General features: G+C 39.7%; 1 non-coding gene across 1 annotated transcript; it reads right to left on the bottom strand.

The window, feature by feature from the left end:
- Nucleotides 1-5409: 5409 nt before the first annotated feature.
- LOC117723639 (U6 spliceosomal RNA) lies at nt 5410-5511 on the bottom strand. Its single transcript, XR_004608734.1, has one exon. It is a non-coding gene; the product is annotated as a U6 spliceosomal RNA (small nuclear RNA).
- Nucleotides 5512-5900: the final 389 nt, after the last annotated feature.

Below are 5900 nucleotides of genomic sequence, written 5' to 3'. Positions count from 1 at the left end.
CATTAGAGAGCCATTCTTCACTGTCTAAGTAAAAAAAGTAGTCCGTAAAACAAGCTTGCTATCACTGCCAAGATAAATTATAATAAATCACAACAAGGAGAATATATTCCAAGGAGGCTCTAGTTGCCTTATAGAAAAATAAGATACGTGGTTGGATAAATGGAGTGGGTTCATAAATGGGGAAACAAGGTTATAGTAGAAAGGGTGTGTTAGAAGTATGATTACAGCCCAGACCAGGATCCATGTGGTGTTTCATAAGAAAATACAGTGCACTGCTTTCCTGGGGTTGCCTTTCCTTTTCTTCCCCTTTATTCATCTCAGACTGGGACGTGAGAACCCAAGTGGTCCATGGTTAACGTGACATTCACTGTGGGACATCCTGGCTCTTTTCCTTTTAAACACAGGAAATGTGGCATATATGTCAATGTCTGTGTCCCACGTCTTCAGCATCATCCACAGCCCTGGAACAGGGAGAGCATGCTACACTTGCATCCCTAAACCACATGAAGCAAGTTCTGTTTCAGAAGTATGTGACGGGGTCAAGCCTGAACTGTCCAAGGACTCCACTGCAGAAACTACGTTTATAAATGTTTAAGGGAGGCTAGCCTTGAGCTTTCCCATAGGACAGGGGGAAGGGAAAGATAAATCAAATAAATTCCAGCTAGATAAGCAGTCTGGGTGAAGGACAGGAATGGGGGCGGGGAGAGAGCAGGCTGAGGAGGTCATAAAGCCAACAAGCAGTAAAGTTCATTAGAGCAGAGCATGAAAGGAAGTTGTACACACACTTAATAAAGACAGATCAAAACAAGAGAGATTGGTTCCCAGGACCTCATTCTCGTCGGCCTCTGGCAGCAGACTTGTATATAGGACAATGTCAGCAAACCAGACAGAGGACACAGTGGGCTAAGAAGTCACAAGCGTTCAAAACAGACACTAGCGTCTCCAGAGCACTGAATGCATGAGAAAGGCAACCCATCCAAACCTTCAACTGCAAGGAGCCATCAGCTACTGAGGATTCTTCATGAAAGAATGAGAAAGGCTTTTAGGAACTTCAGCTAATGACGTTAAAGCTCAATACATGTCAGAGGATGCTGTTGTCTCTGTTCTGCCTTGTGTGCATTTGTCTTTCTACATCCAGCCGCTCATGCTTAGCATGTATCAACAGGACAAGATCACAGGCACAGGCTCACCAAGGACCACCCGCAATGCCACATTTGCTATTCACAGCACAAATGCTCTGCCAAATTCATGAAACACAGCATTTTCTATAATGTATATAAAAAAGCAGATTTGCTATTACGGGATTCCATATAATCCTCAAGAACAAGGTATTGTGGAGGAGGCCCATGGAACTTTAAAAAGATTGGTGAGACATGGCGTTGCTGAGTCAAAAAATCATGCTGACTTGTGAGCTTACTGAGTGTCCTGAGAAGGGTGACTGGGGAGCTATATTGGACATATGTTCCTGACCCACCTTTGCTTGCCTATATCCCAGATGGGACAAGCTGCCTTGCCTCAAGGTTTTAGATGTGGGACAGAGAATCAAAAAGAGAAATTATAATGTCTCTTGTATTTTTCTTAAAGGTGACTAACTATTAGGACTCAATCATGTGCTGGTCTAGAAATCAATCCAATATGGGAAATAACAGTCTTCACTTGGAAGGCTGGATCTGGACATATTTGGAAGTTAGCTGTAGTTCACTATAATGTTATGATAGCAAGAGATAAAGTTGGGACAGGATCTGGATTTCAAACAAGGGTTAGTACATGTTTTAAGGTTCTTTTAATTGTCAAGCTAAAATTGGCTTTGTCTCTTCTACAGCATTTATTGTAAGTTGCATTGACTGTATAATTTCCAATTGTGTTAGTGTGTTGAAACCTGGCATGTCTATTACGGGGGGGGGGGGGGGGGGTCTATCAACCAGCTTTTGTCTCACTGCCCTGAGTATTAGAAAACCTTGATTCTCTGAAAAAAGCTTGAAAGTGCTGAAAGAAGTTAGGCTTTAAGCAGAAGCAAGAGGGTAGCGGGGTTGATTATTGCTGGTATAACAGCTTTAATTTCATTAATTGCTAGCGCCATTGCTTCTGCAATAGCATTGACACAAGGAGTTAAGACAACTATTTTTGTTAACCGTCTAGCAAAATATGTTACTAATGTATTGAGTATGCAAAAGGACTTATATAAGTATCTGGAACAACAGATGATGCCCTGTAACCTATTCAAATTATCTGAAGGAGGTCCAAGGTTCAAGAGTTAGGAGCCATCCCAAGTAGTATGACAACTATCATTGCAGTAGTGTTACTTCTAAAATTTACAATGAGTGTCATTATAATTAGAAAAAAGTTTAAAGACACCTGTAGGGTATTTGGCATAATCCTAACACCTCTCTGGGTGTGTTAACTTTGCATAGTGAGATTATAAATTTAAAGAATGCTGCTCTGTTGAGCTTTGGTGCTGCAGATAATGCTAATAAAATTACCCATGGCCTGAGGTCAATATTTCCATTTTGGACAAACCTCAGAAAAGGCATATATAGCTTGATCAGGCTAGCCCTTTTTGTCCTGGGAATACTTTTATTCCTGCCCATTGTGTTAAAGCTTGTCTCTAACTACATTGACAGGTTGGCAGCCAAAGTACATGACTTGAAACTGAAAATGGATCCTCAGACAGAGTTATTTATTTAGCAAGCTGGCAAGCCAAGGATGGGTAAGATTCTGCAGAGCCTTGTCAACCTAAGACAGAAATACATTGCTTATAATAATGCATATTACGCGACAGGTAAGGAAGGCTTTCTTGTCATAATGACCTAAGACAGGGTCAGTCTGGTTTATTCAATAACAAGGGGAAGATGTGGAGAGCTTTTGGGGCTGCCTGGCAGGAATCTGTCATTGGCCAAGGACAAGGAAATGAGCTGCTTGGAAGGAATTTGACATTGGCCAAGGACAAGGAAATGGACTACAGGCAGGAATCTGACATTAGGCTGGAACAAAGAAGTAATTTCAGACAGAAATCTAAATCCTAAGCTAGGACAAAAAAGAAATTTCAGGCAGGCATCTAAATTTTAGGCTAGAAGTAATATAGGCAGAAATCTAAATCTTAAGCTAGAACAAAAAAGTAGGTTTCAGGAATGAAAATGACTTTGGGCTAGGACAGGGAAGTAGGCTCAGATATTTTGGTCATCCTGATAAGCCCTTAGAAATAGTGGTCACAGAAGTGATCATGGGACTCTGTTTATTCTTGTGTATGTTCTTTGCTTATCTGAGTTTATTGTCTTCCTTGTTCCTTGACTATTTGCATCTATTGTATAGCTAGTTCCTCAACCTAGAACTGACCTTAATACTTGCATGTAATTTAAACTGTATAAAGGCAAAAAAGGAGGAAGAGGGATGGGTTAGGGGATTAATGGGTGGGAGGAATGGGAAGGGGGATGGCATCTGAAATGTAAATAAATAAAATATCAAACAAAAAATAGGAATTTAAACAAAAAAGCAGATTTGCCACACTAGCCATTCTTCAATCTGCAGGAAACGATGGTCTAGTGTCAGCAATGTTTAATGTGTGCTGACCCTCACTCCAGTCCAGCCACAGGAGTTCAACTGCCCTTATTAGCAAATGCAGGATTTATCCCTCACAGATGTAAAGCAATGGACAGCCTGGTTGAGAAAGTCATGATTCGTACAGATGAGATCAGTCCCGAGGGACAGTGACTTTCTACCATGCAATTCATGTCTTCTGGTGCTAAGCCACACAGCTAGGACCTCCCGCTGTTAAAGTCTCATCAGCACCCTGACATTGGACTTTCAAGCAAGCAATTGCTTCAGCTAGGAATTCAATAAGCTACTTTCATACACTAACAGCTTTTTTTTCCTTGAACACTTCTTAATTTGAGTAGACCTCCAAATATGTTGGGTAATGTATCTGAAGCACATTCCTAGTCTTGGTTCCCTTCCATGCCCACTATAGAAAGATGAGCTATGTTTGAGAGTCATCTCCTGCTTGAGAATTCAGATCCATTCAGGAGACAGAAAACAGAACATCCATCTCAAAAATCCCACAATAGAAAGACCAAGGTTTTCTGTCTGTCTTTCTTTCTTTCTTTCTTTTTTTCTTTCTTTTTTCCTCTCATTGATCTTTGAAAAACTGCTTTTTCCTAAGTTACTTTAAGGCTTGTCTTTACAGAATCTAAACATTGAAAAATTCAGTTGTTTTTCCCTTTCATTTTACCACAAAACAACGAAGTTGAACTTAATTAACAAAGACAGCTAGACAGACAGACAGACAGACACAGACAGACAGACAGACAGTGGGAAAGGGAGAGGGAGAGAGAGAGAGAGAGAGAGAGAACGCTGAGATGAAACAACTGGATAAATAAGTTTAACATCATTGTTGTTCTCTATTCTATAGGAGCTCAGTGGTTAAGAGCACTTGGTGCTCTTGCAGAGGACCCCCATTTGGTCACCAGCATCCATATGATGGATCACACTCATCTGAAACTCCAGTTTCAGATCTGGCACCCTCCTCTGACCTTCTCCAACATAGGCATCCTTGTGGTAAACAAAGGCAAAGCACTTGTGTACATAAACTCTAAAACCAACTTTATAGTGGGCCATAGGACCTGCATGTCTACAGCATGATAACAATGACATATCTGTTCACCCCGTTACACCAGGATCTTCATGGCATGGCCCATCAAAGAAAGAACCTACTTTCAATGCTAAGTATACTAAATCTTGTCCAAAAAAAAAAAAAATTAAGCTGAAGATTTATGTAACTCTTGGCTAAACATACATTTTATTTCTCCTTTTTTATGTGAAATGAACTTTTATTTGAAAGAAGATGATTTTTTTTTACTACACGTATCCTCTAAGAACCTTATACTATGCAAGAGCCTGCATATCAGAATTTCTAAGAGTAAATTACACAATTGATCTAAGTAATAAATAATGCTTGATCTTCACAGATTAAGGAAATACTTACTTCACTAAATTTAACAACCCCTCCCCCCCAAAAAAAACCACATATACAGTATGTAAGGTTTACCAGATAAATTTCAAATGCAACATGTTTTACAAGAATATACCAGCTTTTAATGTCTAGAAAATGACTTTATTTTCAGGACTCAAAAACTTATGTTCTTCATTCGAGGCCAGCCTGGTCTACAGAGTGAGTTGCAGGACAGCCAGGGCAATACAGAAAACAAGAAAAAAACCAACCAACAAACAAACCAAAAAAAACAAAACAAAACAAAAAACAAAACAAAAAAAATTACGTTCTTCAAAAGAAATGTTCATATGTTCTTCCATAGCTTCAAGCTTTCTAGACTTGGACAGTCCCACGCCACTCCAGAGAAACCTAGCGTGGCTCTGCTTGCTTCATTATTATTGCCCTCCTAAAACAAAGTTTAAAATAAAACTATGGAATACTTCACGAACTTCCATGTTATCCTCACCAGGAGCCACGCTAATCTTCTCTGAATTGCTCCAACTTTAGTACATGTGTTGCCCAAGCACATACAATAATGTCTCTTAGCCTAGACAGTGTGTGTGTGTGTGTGTGTGTGTGTGTTTCTGTGTGTGTTGCATATATATTTTACTTCATAGTATACTTTGTATGTACATATAGTATGCTACATACATATATAATATGAGGAAACTAGTCCAATTCAGTACATACAAACAGAATAGTCTTAACAAGTGAGTAAGTTATAGAGAGAAATCCAAAATTCAGCAGCCCTGTCAGTGAAGAAAGCTGACTACAATGCAGCATCTTCCAGTACTATGCAGTGTTCTGAACAGAAAATCCCTATAAAGACAACGTGTGGGGCTAGCAGTTAGCCAGGTCTACAGTTAGGCTGGGAAGGATGGAGAAAAAGAAGTGACTTAATAAATTAAAGCTTTGT

This window comes from Arvicanthis niloticus, chromosome 18 (genome assembly GCF_011762505.2).
Source record: "Arvicanthis niloticus isolate mArvNil1 chromosome 18, mArvNil1.pat.X, whole genome shotgun sequence".
Classification (NCBI taxonomy): Eukaryota; Metazoa; Chordata; class Mammalia; order Rodentia; family Muridae; genus Arvicanthis; species Arvicanthis niloticus.
The sequence above is the reverse complement of the archived record's forward strand: the minus strand, read 5'-3'. Positions and strand labels throughout refer to the sequence as shown.